This window comes from Bubalus bubalis, chromosome 16 (genome assembly GCF_019923935.1).
Source record: "Bubalus bubalis isolate 160015118507 breed Murrah chromosome 16, NDDB_SH_1, whole genome shotgun sequence".
Taxonomy (NCBI): Eukaryota; Metazoa; Chordata; class Mammalia; order Artiodactyla; family Bovidae; genus Bubalus; species Bubalus bubalis.
The window spans coordinates 38,042,179-38,060,270 of NC_059172.1; the positions used below are offsets into that span (position 1 = coordinate 38,042,179).

An 18,092-nucleotide genomic window follows, 5' to 3' on the forward strand; every position below is an offset into this window, starting at 1 on the left:
GGGAAGGGAAATAAATGGGAGGAGACAGAATGAAAAAGAAATATAGATGTATTTTTGCAATTATTATGCAATTATTGCTATGCAATAATAATTATTATTATTATGTAATTATTATGTCCTACCTTGCAACTCCAAGTTTCAGATGAGAGTAAGCTCAGTTCTGAGCTTTAAAAATTACAGTGATTGTATTTAAAATTATCCATGTTGTTTTGTGAAGCATTATTTGGATCACTTTCATTTCTCAGTAATATTGTGACTAGTGAATATACAATTATTTATTGTACTCTTGAAGACTTTTTTGATGAACTCCTGTTAATAATACTCCTATGAACAATCTTGTATATATCTTTTGTATACATCTTTTGCAGCAAATATTTGTGCATTTCTTTGGTTTACAACTGCAGAGTGGAATTTCTGGATCATATGGTATTTATAGCTTAGTTTTTGGTATATAGCAACAACTATATTCCAAGATGGTTGCACTAATTTAAACTCTTATCCACAGTATGAGAATTCTAGTCACTTTCTATTCTTCCCAGCACTTGATATTGTCAGAACTGTGGTATTTCATTAGCAGAGACATCATTTTGCTGACAAAGGTTCATATAGTCAAAGCAATGGTTCTTCCAGAAGTCATGTACAAAGGTGAGAGTTGGACCATAAAGAAGGCTGAGAGCTGAAAAATTGACCCTTTCTAACTGTAATGCTGGAGAAGACTCTTGAGAGTCCCTTGGACAGCAAGGAGATCAAACCAGTCAATCCTAAAGGAAATCAAACCAGAATAGTCATTGGAAGGACTGATATTGAAGCTGAAGCTCCAATACTTTGGTCACCTGTTGCAACGAGCTGACTCACTGGAAAAGACCCTGATGCTGGGGAAGATTGAGGGCAGGAGGAGAAGTGGGTGACAGTGGATGAGATGGCTGGATGGCATCCCTGACTGAATGGACATGAGTTTGAGAAATTCCAGGAGATAGTGAAGGACAGGGAAGACTGGCATGCTTCGGTCCATGGAGCCACAAAGAGACAGACACAACTGGCTGAGCAACAACAAAAGGATCTTAATTTGCATTTTCCTGGTGATGATGAGGATGGAATACCCTCTCATAAATCCTAGGTTATTGAACACTTTTTTTCAATGAGGCAGGTGGAAGCTAAACCTTTTGCCCATTTCACTTTAGAATATTGTTTTCATATACATAGGTATATAGGATTTCTTTATGTATTTTGTAAACCTTCTCTCAGTTACATATGTTGCCATATATTTTCTTCTAACCAGTGACTTCCACTTTTAATGACTTGAAAATATTAATATTATTGTTTACTCAATATTTTTAGAAAGGTTTGAGCCCCATACATGACAGGCAGATAAAGTTATGACAAAAATTATAAAGCTGGAATTGAAGCACTCTGGGAACTAATATATAATTGTAGTTTATACTTCAGTGAATACTAGACACAGTTCATATGTCCTACCAAAGAAAAAATGTTAAAATAGACAGTAATTATTGAGGTCTCCCCATTTTCAAATATATTCTAGATATAGACTTAGTTTCAACAAAGCTAAAATTACCTGTTCTCTCATTAGAGACCTAAATAGTATCTACCTGTGAAGCTCTAAACAAATGTTTTCCCTTTGCTTGGAAAACCCCCAGAGAAGTCACTAACCAATGTAGTACAGTCATTCTGAGCAAGATCAGTCATGAATATGGATTTTAAAATATTTGACATCAGGCTGAGTTTGAGCGATTCAGAAGAAAAACCAAGTGGCACACAGACACTACTAAAGAGGAGGGTTTGAATCATAGGGTGGTTGAATAAGGGAGACTAAATTATCTTACTTTTGGTCTTCTGAAACCAATGGGATTTGCCAACTGCCATGAAGAGAAAGTAGAAATGCAGGAAAAATTAAATGTAGGTTAGGCATTAGAGAAAGAAGACTGTGTGATGTTGATATGACAAGGACCAAAGATAGTATTGCAAACAAGCATATTTCTGTACAATAATAGAAAAATTTCTCTGCTCTCCAAAGGCAGAGGAATCTTCCTTAGGAAATGGTAAGACTTTCACCAAAGTATATCTTATATAGCACAGGGAATTCTACTCATCATCTTGCAATAAAGTTTAATGCTGTACAACCTGTAAATATACTGAGTCACTATGCTATACACCTGAAACCAATATAGAGGTTTAAGAGATGGCTAGGCATGGCTTTACTTGTATTTATTTTATAGAGCCAAATAACGGTAGTAATACCAAATGTATTTGTGATAGTCTTGTATATTTTGTTGAAAATGTCCTGGCCTGTGGTCAAAATCTCCATGGTTTTTCTTAATACTAAAAGAATTCACAGTTGAGAAGATAGTTTTAAAACTTTACAGCTCTAATCCTTTTTTCTTTCTAGAAAATTTTGCTTTTATCCTGTTTTATATATTGATATTATTTATATAGCATTATTTTAAATTTTTTCTACCAATTAAAGTAATGGTTAAAAAAAGCACTTATAGACAACTTGAGGCTAAATCTCATAGTGAGAGAGTGACAGAGAGAGAGAACACAATCAAGATTAGAATTTTGGAAAAGTATGTGATATGGGGAAGATTAAAATATAACAGAAAATAAATAAAGTATTTTATGAAAATGATAAAAATATACAGTATAAAATACAATAAAATACAATATAATCAAGTTGGCTATCAAAAGAGACTAAAGAAGAAGTTTTAAAAATATAAGTGAAGAATTTTCTCAGAAAAGAAGGATCCTGAAATCTTTTGATATTAATCATAAAAACTTTATATGTGTCCCAGAGTACAGAAGAAAACTGGAACTCTAACTTTCCCAAGTTATGCTTTTGAACTGTGGTGTTGGAGAAGACTCTTGAGAGTCCCTTGGACAGCAAGGAGATCAAACCAGTCAATCCTAAAGGAAATCAGTCCTAATATTCATTGGAAGGACTGATGAAGAAGCTGAAACTGCAATACTTTGGCCTCCTGATGTGAAGAACTGATTCATGGGAAAAGACCTGGATGCTAGGAAAGATTGAAGGCAGGAGGAAAAGGAGATGACAGAGGATGAGATGGTTGGATGGAATCACCAACACAATGGACATGAGTTTGAGCAAGCCCCAGGAGTTGGTGAAGGACAGGGAAGCCTGGCTTGTTGCAGTCCATGTGGTTGCAAAAAGTGCGACACGACTGAGTGACTGAACTGAACTTTCCCAAAACACAGCTTGATTAACAAATATTATGCCCTATCCAATATAATGTTTCATAGCTATTTGGGGGCTAAAACTAACACACAAAAAAGACATGAGCATATGATTACTTATATAATATGTATATATTCTCTGCTTACCGACATAGAGATTCAAGAGAATAAATAGAAAACATGAGAATTAATTAGAGTCTAACATTGCCATTAGTTAAATATAAACTAAAATCTTTCACTTTTATCAACAAGAAACAATTAGAGATATAATAGATGTGCCTATGGCTGTGCTTTTTAAGCTATAAATCTTTGTAACTTTTTGGCCTATCAAATATTTTGTCCATGATTATTATGACTTGGAATATCAAGAATTGTAGAGAGATCATGCTCAGCTTGGAAGACATGTTCAATAATTCAGTTCAGTTCAGTTGCTCAGTCGTATCTGACTCTTTGCGACCCCATGGAGCACAGCACGCAGGGCCTCCCTGTCCATCACCAACTCCCAGAGTTTACCCAAACTCATGTGCATTGAGTCGGTGATGCCACCCAGCCATCTCATCCCCTGTCGTCCCCTTCTCCTCCTGCCCTCAATCTTTCCCAGCATCAGTTCAGTTCAGTTCAGTCACTCAGTTGTGTCCGACTCTTTGCGACCCCATGAATCACAGCACACCAGGCCTCCCTGTCCATCACCAACTTCCGGAGTTCACTCAGACTCACGTCCATCATGTCGGTGATGCCATCCAGCCATCTCATCCTCTGTTGTCCCCTTCTCCTACTGCCCCCAATCCCTCCCAGCATCAGAGTCTTTTCCAATGAGTCAACTCTTCCCATGAGGTGGCCAAAGTACTGGAGTTTCAGCTTTAGCTTCATTCCTTCCAAAGAAATCCCAGGGCTGATCTCCTTCAGAATGGACTGGTTAGATCTCCTTGCAGTCCAAGGGACTCTCAAGAATCTTCTCCAATACCACAGTTCAAAAGCATCAATTCTTTGGTGCTCAGCTTTCTTCACAGTCCAACTCTCACATCCATACATGACCACAGGAAAAACCATAGCCTTGACTAGAAGGACCTTTGTTGGCAATGTAATGTCTATGCTTTTGAATATGCTATCTAGGTTGGTCATAACTTTCCTTCCAAGGAGTAAGCATCTTTTAATTTCATGGCTGCAGTCACCATCTGCAGTGATTTTGGAGCCCAAAAAAATAAAGTCTGACACTGTTTCCACATCTATTTCCCATGAAGTGATGGGACCAGATGCCATGATCTTCGTTTTCTGAATGTGGAGTTTTAAGCCAACTTTTTCACTCTCCACTTTCACTTTCATCAAGAGGCTTTTGAGTTCCTCTTCACTTTCTGCCATAAGGGTGGTATCATCTGCATATCTGAGGTTATTGCTATTTCTCCCGGCAATCTTGATTCCAGCTTGTGCTTCTTCCAGCCCAGCATTTCTCATGATGTACTCTGCATATAAGTTAAATAATCAGGGTGACAATATACAGCCTTGATGTATTCCTTTTCCTATTTGGAAACAGTTTGTTGTCCATGCCCAGTTCTAACTGTTGCTTCCTGACCTGCATACAGATTTCTCAAGAGGCAGGTCAGGTGGTCTGGTATTCCCATGTCTTGAAAAATTTTCCACAGTTTATTGTGATCCACACAGTCAAAGGCTTTGGCATAGTCAATAAAGCAAAAGTAGATGTTTTTCTGGAATTCTCTTGTTTTATTTTTGATGATCCAGAAGATGGCAATTTAATCTCTGGTTCCTCTGCCTTTTCTGAAACCAGCTTGAACATCTGGAAGTTCACAGTTTACGTATTGCTGAAGCTTGGCTTGGAGAATTTGCGGCATCACTTTACTAGCGTGTGACATGAGTGCAATTGTGCAGTAGTTTGAGCATTCTTTGGCATTGCCTTTCTTTGGGATTAGAATGAAAACTGAGCTTTTACAGTCCTGTGGCCACTGCTGAGTTTTCCAAACTTGCTGGCATATTAAGTGCAGCACTTTCACAGCATTATCTTTTAGGATTTGAAAGAGCACAACTGGAATTCCATCACCTACACTAGCTTTGATCGTAGTGATACTTTCTAAGGCCCACTTGACTTCACATTCCAGGATGTCTGGCTCTAGGTGAGTGATCACACCATCATGATTATCTGGGTCATGAAGATCTTTTCTGTACAGTTCTTCTGTGTATTCTTGCCACCTCTTCTTAATATCTTCTGCTTCTGTTCAGTGCAAACCATTTCTGCCCTTCATTTAGCCCATCTTTGGATGAAATGCTCCCTTAGTATCTCTAATTTTCTTGAAGTCTTTCCCATTCTGTTGTTTTCCTCTCTTTCTTTTCACTGATCACTGAGGATGGCTTTCTTATCTGTCCTCACTATTCTTTGGAACTCTGCATTCAGATGGGTATATCTTGCCTTTTCTCTTTTGTTTTTCATGTCTATTCTTTTTACAGCTATTTGTTATGCCTCCTCAGACAGCCATTTTATGTTTTTGCGTTTCTTTTTCTTGGGGACGGTCTTGATCCCTGTCTCCTGTAAAAATCTCATGAACCTCCATCATCATCAGGCACACTGTCTATCAGATATAGTCCCTTAAATCTATTTCTCACTTTCACTGTATAGTCATAAGGGATTTGATTTAGGTCATACCTGAATGATATAGTGGTTTTCCCTACTTTCTTCAATTAAATCTGAATTTGGCAATAAGGAGTTCATGATCTGAGCCACAGTAAGCTCTCAGTCTTGTTTTTGCTGACTGTATAGAGCTTGTCCATCTTTGGCTGCAAAGAATATTATCAATCTGATTTTGGTGTTGGCCATATGTAGAGTCTTCTCTTGTGTTTTTGGAAGAGGGTGTTTGCTATGACCAGTGCCTTCTCTTGGCAAAACTCTATTAGCCTTTGCCCTGCTTCATTCTGTACTCCAAGGCCAAATTTGCCTGTTATTTCAGGTGTTTCTTGAATTCCTACTTTTGCATTTCAGTTCCCTATAATGAAAATGACATCTTTTTGGGGTGTTAGTTCTAAAAGGTCTTGTAGGTCTTCATAAAACCATTCAACTTCAGCTTCTTCTGCATTACTGGTCGGGGCATAGACTTGGATTACTGTGATAATGAACGGTTTGCCTTGGAAAAGAACAGAGATCATTCTGTCATTTTGAGATTGCATCCAAGTACTGCATTTCAGACTCTTTTGTTGACTATGACGGCTACTCCATTTCTTCTAATGGATTCCTGCCCACAGTAGTAGATATAATGGTCATCTGAGTTAAATTCACCCATTCCAGTCCATTTTAGTTCACTGATTCCTAGAATGTTGACATTCACTCTTGCCATCTCCTGTTTGACCACTTCCATTTTTCCTTGATTCATGGACCTGACATTCCAGGTTCCTATGCAATATCGCTCTTTATGGCATCGGGCCTTGATACTATCACCAGTCCCATCCACAATTGGGTGTTGTTTTTGCTTTGGCTCCATCCCTTCATTCTTTCTGGAGTTATTATTATACACTGATCTTTAGTAGTGTATTGGTCACCTACCCACCTGGGGAGTTCATCTTTCAGTGCAATAATTAGGTGCTCACAAAATACGACTATAATCCAGTGAACACAACAGAAAGGATCTCTTGTAGGAAGGGAAATTATATTACTTAAGAGAATCAGTTTTATTAAAACTGAGTCCATCATTTGGAAATTTGTAGATAAGACAAAAGCAAGGGCTAGTGAATGGCCTAGGAATAGGAACAGATACCTATAGGAAGAGTTAACAATAAAAAGCCAAGCAAGACCAGGTCTTTGTTATTATGTTTGCACTGTTTGAATTATTTTGATTTGGTAGAAGACTCAAGACTGTTGAGTAGGATCAAATAGCACAGTCAGGCTACAAAAAGATGATTTCTCCTCTAAACATACTTTATATTGTGCAAATACTTGTCCATCTTTTGACTCTGACTAAAAAACTACTACCTTCTTTTATAGGACATATTTATTGATATCAAAAGTAAAATATTTTGCAATTGACCATCATGCATGGAGTCAAAGCTCCAGCCTGACACCAAGATACTTCATCTTCAATGAGATTCCTGGACTGGAACCTCCACACATCTGGATCTCAGTGCCAATCTGACTCATTTACATCATTGCTGTCATGGGGAACTGTGGCCTTATCTATCTTATCTGTCATGAGGAGGCCTTTCATTGGCTCGTGTATTAATTCTAGCCTTACTGTCCCTTACAGATGCTAGTGGGTGCCCTTCATTTATTCCCAATATTTTGTGTATCTTTTGGCTCAGTTTCAGAGAGATTGACTGTAATGCCTGCCTTGTGCAGATGTTTTTCATCCACATGCTGATAGGCATGGGGTCTGGTGTGCTCATGCTTATGTCTCTGGATTGCTATGTGACCATTTGCTACCCTCTACGCTATTCTTCCCTGGTAGCTCAGATGGTACAGAATCTGCCTGCAGTGTGGGAGAATGGGGTTCAACCTCTGGGTCAGGAAGATCCCGTGGAAAAGGAAATGGCAACCCACTCCAGGATTCTTGCCTGGAAAATCCCATGGACAGAGGAGCCTGGCGGGCTACAGTCCATGTGGTCACAAAGACTTGGACACAGCTGAGCAACTAACACACATCATGATATTCTTCCATCCTCACCAACACCATAATTACCAAAGTTGGCCTTGTAACCTTGACTTGAAGTGTGTTGCTTATGATACCATTCACTTTCCTGATCAAGTGTCTTCCCCACTGCAAAGGCAACCTCATTCAACACACTTATTGTGAACATATGTCTCTGACAGAACTATCCTGTGGCAACATCAAGAATAATGCCATCTATGGTCTCATAGCTGCCATGTTGATTGGAGGGTTTGATATTTTCTGCATTTTTATGTCTTATACTATACTTAACCATGCTGTAGGAAATGTATCCTCTGCAGATGCTCATCACAAAGACGTCAGAACCTGTACTTCACATATATGTGCTATTGTCATCACCTATGTCCCAGCCTTCTTCACTCATCACTTTGGGGAACACAGCATACTTCATCATATCAACACTTTAATAGCCAGCCTCTATCTACTGCTGCCCCCCACCTTGAATCCTATTGTCTATGGTGTGAAGACCAAGCAGATCTGTGCAGGAGTGATCAAACTGTTTTTTAGAGAGGAAGACACTTTGAATATAAGATAAATTTAATATACAGAATCTGGATTTAGAATAATTATAAAGAAATATAAGAGAACAAGCATAAAACTTAATAACCATTAGGTCAAAAGAAAATACCTGTCAATATTCTCTTATGAGATTTATGAAACTAACACAAAATTTATAATCTGAGAACTCTAATTTGATAGAAAAAATAAAATTGACAAGAAACTATTGTATTCCCCTGAAGTTTAACTTTAGTTAGATCTTGTGGAATGGATGCACAGAATGAAATAATAGAATATACAACTTGAAGTAAATGCTTGATGATGAAAGCACTTTGATCCAAACACCGTTAGGGAGTATATAGTAAAGAATAAAGAAGGTCTGGTAGCCTGGAGAAACTCTAGAGGTTTGAGGAAGGCACCTAAGTGAACTGTCATGTGTGTTACAGGGAAGCAAGAAACACTTTCCTGAATGTGCTGATTTCCAAGGGTCTTTGTCAACCTTTTTGTTGAATATTTATGTGACACTTGCATAACTTTAGAGGAATAAAAAACCTTGACTGTTAATTTCTTTCTGAATTTTTTGTTCCTAGGAAATTATCTGGATGCCTTTGACTGTGTCAGTGTAAATACAAATGAAGTGGGAGTAGATATGATTACTAGAGCTGCTCATAATCTGGAACGTACTCCTTTGAGTTTATTTCAAACAGAATCTTGTAAGGTACACAGGATAATATTCGATGGCTATGTGAGGAAAGGATTTATAAGTACAGGAAAGAAGACTTGAAGAAAATCTATGTACCCAGCCAATTAAAGATGGCCGAGCTAACTACTTTCCTTAATTTTAACACTGAAAGAGCAACAATTAATCATCAGGGACAATGAAGAGAAGAGCACCTTATTTAGACATCTGGAAATATGAATAATAAAAGAAATGAAAGAGGAATCATAAATGTGGTATTCAGAAACAGTGATAGTGAATGAAAAGTGAAGAAAATAAGCGCATAATTCAAGAGAAAACTGAAGAAATAGAATGGGATCAGGAAATGGTTACAAACAGAGGAAGAGTTAGAAATATTAGATTAAGATTATGCTCATCATTTGCTAATATGGATAATATATTTTAATATAATGTTATAGGGACAGGGAAGCTACAGTCTATGAGGTCATGAAGAGTCGGACACAACTTGGCAACTGAACAACAACAAATATATGATAAAATAGGGGAGGAGGAGCCAAGATGGCGGAGGAGTAGGACGGGGAGAACACTTTCTCCCCCACAAATTCATCAAAAGAGCATTTAAACGTCGAGTAAATTCCACAAAACAACTTCTGAATGCCGGCAGAGGACATCAGGCACCCAGAAAAGCAGCCCAACTCTTCAAAAGGAGATTTTTAATTTTAGCCTTTTGATATATGTTATCAATTTTGTACCTATAGTTTTTTTCATAATTTCTGTGACTTTTTTTTTCCTCTGTTTCTTTCTCTTCTTCTTTTATATAACATCATATATCTGCAATTCCAAACTCTACTCAGGATTTTTAATTTATGCTTTTTGGTATTTGATATCAATTTTGTACCTGTATTTTCTTTATAATTTTTGTGACATTGTTTTTGTTGGTTTGTTTGTTTTCTCTCTTTATTTTTCTTCTTCTTCTTTTTTTTTTTTTTAACGTTGTATTTTTGAAATTCCAAACTCTACTCTAGATTTTTAATTTTTGCTTTTTGGTGTTAGTTATCAATTTTGTACCTGTAGTTTCTTTATAATTTTCATGACCTTGTTTGTTTTTCTTTGTTCGTTTTTTCTCTCTTTCTTTTCCTTCTTCTTTTCATTAACATCACATTTTTGAAATTCCAAACTCTACTCTAGATTTCTAATTTTTGCTTTTATGTATTTGTTACCAATTTTGTACCTTTAAGAACCCAATCTTCAGGACCCATTTTTCACTAGTGTACGAGATTACTGGCTTGACTGCTCTCTCTCCCTTTGGACTCTCCATTTTCTCCACCGCATCACCTGTATCTCCTCCCTAACCCCTCTCTACTCTACCTCACTCTGTGAATTTCTGTGTGTTCCAGACGGTGGAGAACACTTAAGGAACTGATTACTGGCTGGATCTGTCTCCCTCCTTTTCATTTCCCCCTTTTATCCTTCTGGCCACCTCTGTCTCCTGCCTCCTTCTTCTCTTCCCTGTATAACTCCGTGAACATCTCTGAGCGGTCCAGTTGTGGAGTGCACATAAGGAAGTGACTACTGGCTAGCCCACTCTCTCCACTATTGATTCCACCTCATCTCATTTGGGTCACCTCTAACTCCCTCCTCCCTCTTCTCTTCTCCATGTAACGCTGTGAACCTCTCTGAGTGACCCTCACAGTAGAGAAACTTTTCATCTTTAACGTAGATGTTTTATCAGTGGTGCTGTATAGAAGGAGAAGTTTTGAAACTACTGTAAAATTAAGACCGATAACTGGAAGTAGGAGGCTTAAGTCCTAACCCTGACTCCAGGGAACTCCTGACTCCAAGGAACATTAATTGACAGGAGCTCATCAAACGCCTCCATACCGACACTGAAACCAAGCACCACACAAGGGCCAACAAGTTCCAGGGAAAGACATAACAAGCAAATTCTCCAGCAACAAAGGAACACAGCCCTGAGCTTCAAGATACAGGCTGCCCAAAGTCACCCCAAAACCATAGACATCTCATAACTCATTACTGGACATTTCATTACACTCCAGAGAGAAGAAATACAGCTCCATCCACCAGAACATCGACACAAGCTTCCCTAACCAGGAAACCTTGACAAGCCACCTGTACAAACCCACACACAGTGAGGAAACGCCACAATAAAGAGAACTCCACAAACTGCCAGAATACAGAAAGGACACCCCAAACTCAGCAATTTAAACAAGATGAAGAGACAGAGGAATACCCAGCAGATAAAGGAACAGGATAAATGCCCACCAAACCAAACCAAAGAGGAAGAGATAGGGAATCTACCTGATAAAGAATTCCGAATAATGATAGTGAAATTGATCCAAAATCTTGAAATTAAAATGGAATCACAGATAAATAGCCTGGAGACAAGGATTGAGAAGATGCACAAAAGGTTTAACAAGGACCTAGAAGAAATAAAAAAGGGTCAATATATAATGAATAATGCAATAAGTGAAATTAAAAACACTCTGGAGGCAACAAATAGTAGAATAACAGAGGCAGAAGATAGGATTAGTGAATTAGAAGATAGAATGGTAGAAATAAATGAATCAGAGAGGATAAAAGAAAAACTAATTAAAAGAAATGAGGACAATCTCAGAGACCTCCAGGACAATATTAAACGCTACAACATTCGAATCATAGGGGTCCCAGAAGAAGAAGACAAAAAGAAAGACCATGAGAAAACAATTGAGGAGATAATAGTTGAAAACTTCCCTAAAATGGGGAAGGAAATAATCACCCAAGTCCAAGAAACCCAGAGAGTCCAAACAGGATAAACCCAAGGCGAAACACCCCAAGACACATAGTAATCAAATTAACAAAGATCAAACACAGAGAACAAATATTAAAAGCAGCAAGGGAAAAACAACAAATAACACACAAGGGAATACCCATAAGGATAACAGCTGATCTTTCAATAGAAACTCTTCAAGCCAGGAGGGAATGGCAAGACATACTTAAAATGATGAAATAAAATAACCTACAGCCCAGACTATTGTACCCAGCAAGGATCTCATTCAAGTATGAAGGAGAAATCAAAAGCTTTTCAGACAAGCAAAAGCTGAGAGAATTCTGCACCACCAAACCAGCTCTCCAACAAATACTAAAGGATATTCTCTAGACAGGAAACACAAAAATTGTGTATAAATTCGAACCCAAAACAATAAAGTAAATGGCAACGGGGTCATACTTATCAGTAATTACCTTAAACGTAAATGGGTTGAATGCCCCAACCAAAAGACAAAGACTGGCTGAATGGATACAAAAACAAGACCCCTACATATGTTGTCTACAAGAGACCCACCTCAAAACAGGGGACACATACAGACTGAAAGTGAAGGGCTGGAAAAAGATTTTCCATGCAAATAGGGACCAAAAGAAAGCAGGAGTAGCAATACTCATATCAGATAAAATAGACTTTTTTTTTTTTTTTTTTTTTTTTTTTGCCAATGAAACCGAGTTCTCTATTTTAGGATTTTTAAAGAGTTAAGCAAGACAAAACACAGAAATCAAACCTCCGTGAAAGAGCAGCTACACCACAGCACGTCAAATATCAAGTATTTATTTACCAAGTCAGTATTGTGGGGAGTGGGTTTCATCGTTTTGGTTCTTTTTTTTTTTTTTTTTAAATCACATTTTAAAATAATCTTTTAATTTTAGAACAATTTTAGATTTACAAAATTATTAAAAAGGTAGTAATAATGATACAGAGAATTCCAGTGTATGCATGCCCAGTTTCCCCAGTTATTAATATATTAATATAGTACATTTGTCATAAGGGACTAATAGTACATTATTAACTAAAGTTTATACTTTATTCTTATTTCCACAGATTTCCACCTAATGTCCTTTTTCATCTGTTACGGAATCCCATTCAGGATATACATTGTAGTTACTTGTTATTTCTCAATAGGCTTAAAACAAAGACTGTGAAAAGAGACAAAGATGGTCACTACATAATGATCAAAGGATCAATCCAAGAAGAAGATATAACAATTATAAATATATATGCGCCCAACACGGGAGCACCGCAGTATGTAAGACAAATGCTAACAAGTACGAAAGAAGAAATTACCAATAACACAATAATAGTGGGAGACTTTAATACCCCACTCACACCTATGGATAGATCAACTAAACAGAAAATTAACAAGGAAACACAAACTTTAAATGATACAATAGACCAGTTAGACCTAATTGATATCTATAGGACATTTCATCCCAAAACAATGAATTTCACCTTCTTCTCAAGCACACATGGAACCTTCTCCAGGATAGATCACATCCTGGGCCATAAAGCTAGCCTTGGTAAATTCAAAAAAATAGAAATCATTCCAAGCATCTTTTCTGACCACAATGCAGTAAGATTAGATCTCAATTACAGGAGAAAAACTATTAAAAAATCCAACATATGGAGGCTGAACAACACGCTGCTGAATAACCAACAAATCACAGAAGAAATCAAAAAAGAAATCAAAATTTGCATAGAAACAAATGAAAATGAAAACACAACAACCCAAAACCTGTGGGACATGGTAAAAGCAGTCCTAAGGGGAAAGTTCATAGCAATACAGGCACACCTCAAGAAACAAGAAAAAAGTCAAATAAATAACCTAACTCTACACCTAAAGCAACTAGAAAAGGAAGAAATGAAGAACCCCAGGGTTAGTAGAAGGAAAGAAATCTTAAAAATTAGAGCAGAAATAAATGCGAAAGAAACAAAAGAGACCATAGCCAAAATCAACAAAACCAAAAGCTGGTTCCTTGAAAGGATAAATAAAATTGACAAACCATTAGCCAGACTCATCAAGAAACAAAGGGAGAAAAATCAAATCAATAAAATTAGAAATGAAAATGGAGAGATCACAACAGACAACACAGAAATACAAAGGATCATAAGAGACTACTATCAACAATTATATGCCAATAAAATGGACAACGAGGAAGAAATGGACAAATTCTTAGAAAAGTACAACTTTCCAAAACTCGATCAGGAAGAAATAGAAAATCTCAACAGACCCATCACAAGCACGGAAATTGAAACTGTAATAAAAAATCTTCCAGCAAACAAAAGTCCAGGTCCAGACGGCTTCACACCTGAATTCTACCAAAAATTTAGAGAAGAGCTAACACCTATCCTGCTCAAACTCTTCCAGAAAATTGCAGAGGATGGTAAACTTCCAAACTCATTCTATGAGGCCACCATCACCCTAATACCAAAACCTGACAAAGATCCCACAAAAAAAGAAAACTACAGGCCAATATCACTGATGAACATAGCTGCAAAAATCCTTAACAAAATTCTAGCAATCAGAATCCAACAACACATTAAAAAGATCATACACCATGACCAAGTGGGCTTTATCCCAGGGATGCAAGGATTCTTCAATATCCGCAAATCAATCAATGTAATACACCACATCAACAAATTGAAAAATAAAAGCCATATGATTATCTCAATAGATGCAGAGAAAGCCTTTGACAAAATTCAACATCCATTTATGATCAAAACTCTCCAGAAAGCAGGAATAGAAGGAACATATCTCAACATAATCAAAGCTATATATGACAAACCCACAGCAAACATTATCCTCAATGGTGAAAAATTGAAAGCATTTCCTCTAAAGTCAGGAACAAGACAAGGGTGCCCACTTTCACCATTACTATTCAATATAGTTTTGGAAGTTTTGGCCACAGCAATCAGAACACAAAAAGAAATAAAAGGAATCCAAATTGGAAAAGAAGAAGTAAAGCTCTCACTGTTTGCAGATGACATGATCCTCTACATAGAAAACCCTAAAGACTCCACCAGAAAATTACTAGAACTAATCAATGACTATAGTAAAGTTGCAGGATATAAAATCAACACACAGAAATCCCTTGCATTCCTATACACTAATAATGAGAAAACAGAAAGAGAAATTAAGGAAACAATTCCATTCACCATTGCAACGGAAAGAATAAAATACTTAGGAATATATCTACCTAAAGAAACTAAAGACCTGTATATAGAAAACTATAAAACACTGGTGAAAGAAATCAAAGAGGACACTAACAGATGGAGAAATATACCATGTTCATGGATCGGAAGAATCAATATAGTGAAAATGAGTATACTACCCAAAGCAATCTATAGATTCAATGCAATCCCTATCAAGCTACCAACAGCATTCTTCACAGAGCTAGAACAAATAATTTCACAATTTGTATGGAAAAACAAAAAACCTCGAATAGCCAAAACGATCTTGAGAAAGAAGAATGGAACTGGAGGAATCAACCTACCTGACTTCAGGCTCTACTACAAAGCCACAGTTATCAAGACAGTATGGTACTGGCACAAAGACAGAAATATAGATCAATGGAACAAAATAGAAAGCCCAGAGATAAATCCACGCACATATGGACACCTTATCTTTGACAAAGGAGGCAAGAATATACAATGGATTAAAGACAATCTCTTTAACAAGTGGTGCTGGGAACTCTGGTCAACCACTTGTAAAAGAATGAAACTAGAACACTTTCTAACACCATACACAAAAATAAACTCAAAATGGATTAAAGATCTAAACGTAAGACCAGAAACTATAAAACTCCTAGAGGAGAACATAGGCAAAACACTCTCTGACATACATCACAGCAGGATCCTCTATGACCCACCTCCCAGAATATTGGAAATAAAAGCAAAAATAAACAAATGGGACCTAACTAACCTTAAAAGCTTCTGCACATCAAAGGAAACTATTAGCAAGGTGAAAAGACAGCCTTCAGAATGGGAGAAGATAATAGCAAATGAAGCAACTGACAAACAACTAATCTCGAGAATATACAAGCAACTCCTACAGCTCAACTCCAGAAAAATAAATGACCCAATCAAAAAATGGGCCAAAGAACTAAATAGACATTTCTCCAAAGAAGACATACAGATGGCTCACAAACACATGAAAAGATGCTCAACATCACTCATTATCAGAGAAATGCAAATCAAAACCACTATGAGGTACCATTTCACACCAGTCAGAATGGCTGCAATCCAAAAGTCTACAAGTAATAAATGCTGGAGAGGGTGTGGAGAAAAGGGAACCCTCTTACACTGTTGGTGGGAATGCAAACTAGTACAGCCACTATGGAGAACAGTGTGGAGATTCCTTAAAAAACTGGAAATAGACCTGCCTTATGATCCAGCAATCCCACTGCTGGGCATACACACTGAGGAAACCAGAAGGGAAAGAGACACGAGTACCCCAATGTTCATCACAGCACTGTTTATAATAGCCAGGACATGGAAGCAACCTAGATGTCCATCAGCAGATGAATGGATAAGAAAGCAGTGGTACATATACACAATGGAGTATTATTCAGCCATTAAAAAGAATACATTTGAATCAGTTTTAATGAGGTGGATGAAACTGGAGCCTATTATACAGAGTGAAGTAAGCCAGAAAGAAAAACACCAATACAGTATACTAACACATATATATGGAATTTAGAAAGATGGTAACAATAACCCTGTGTACGAGACAGCAAAAGAGACACTGATGTATAGAACAGTCTTATGGACTCTGTGGGAGAGGGAGAGGGTGGGAAGATTTGGGAGAATGGCATTGAAACATGTAAAATATCATGTATGAAATGAGTTGCCAGTCCAGGTTCGATGCACGATACTGGATGCTTGGGGCTGGTACACTGGGACGACCCAGAGGGATGGAATGGGGAGGGAGGAGGGAGGAGGGTTCAGGATGGGGAACACATGTATACCTGTGGCGGATTCATTTTGATATTTGGCAAAACTAATACAGTTATGTAAAGTTTAAAAATAAAATAAAATTAAAAAAATATATATATATGATAAAATAATTGTGAACTATAATGAAAATTCCATGTATTTTTGCAAGATTAATTTTGATGCTTGGAAGAAAAACCTGAATTTCTACAAAATTTAAAATGAATTTTTTTTTAAATAAAATAATTTAAATGTTTGCATGTAATAAAATTTGTAAACTGATAATCAGAAAAAATTCTCTCTTCTGGACTTCTGGTTTTGGATTTGGTAAATTTTGCCCATCATATATTCTCACTTAAATCATATTCATACACAAGTAAACAGATCAAGAAATTTACCTAAACTTCCATTTAAATATATATATATATATTTCATTGAATTTTTACTTCAAAATTATGATATAGTTATTATTATCTTCATATATAAGGAATATATATATTCCTAGACTTTTTATATCTCAGAATATTAAAATTAAAATTTAAATACAATAATGTAAATAAGCTTGCATTGCGGGGAGAGTGTAAGGGAGGCAACAACAATAAAAAGTAAAGCAAGAACATAAATTTTTTAAAAATCTGAAAAAGTAAAATGCAATAAATGACGTATATCTGAGGCACTGAGTAAGAATTCCCAATTAATTTTATGTTATCTTCCCCATTATTAACACAAAATAGGTTTCACAGAAAATAATATAACAACAATATAATTCTGAATTATGATTTACAACTAAATTAGAGCTAGCAGGCTGAATCATTGAGGAAGTTTTAAATAATTATAAAATAAAAGATGATGAAAGAATATTCTACTCATGTGCTCGCTTCGGCAGCACATATACTAAAATTGGAATGATACAGAGAAGATTAGCATGGCCCTTGCTCAAGGATGACATGCAAATTCGTGAAGCGTTCCATATTTTTCAATAAAATTAGAAATAAAAATGGAGATCACAACAGACAACACAGAAATACAAAGGATCATAAGAGACTACTATCAACAATTATATGCCAATAAAATGGACAAAGTGGAAGAAATGGACAAATTCTTAGAAAAGTACAACTTTCCAAAACTGGACCAGGAAGAAATAGAAAATCTTAACAGACCCATCACAAGCACGGAAATTGAAACTGTAATCAGAAACCTTCCAGCAAACAAAAGCCCAGGTCCAGATGGCTTCACAGCTGAATTCTACCAAAATTTGAGAGAAGAGCTAACACTTATCCTACTCAAACTC

General features: G+C 36.7%; 1 non-coding gene and 1 pseudogene across 1 annotated transcript; both read left to right on the plus strand.

Moving 5' to 3' along the window:
• The first annotated feature begins 2,484 nt into the window (after positions 1-2,484).
• Positions 2,485-8,403, plus strand: LOC102411472 (annotated as a pseudogene).
• A 9,268-nt stretch (positions 8,404-17,671) lies between these two features.
• Positions 17,672-17,778, plus strand: LOC112579765. The gene has a single exon (XR_003104099.1). It is a non-coding gene; the product is annotated as a U6 spliceosomal RNA (small nuclear RNA).
• Positions 17,779-18,092: the final 314 nt, after the last annotated feature.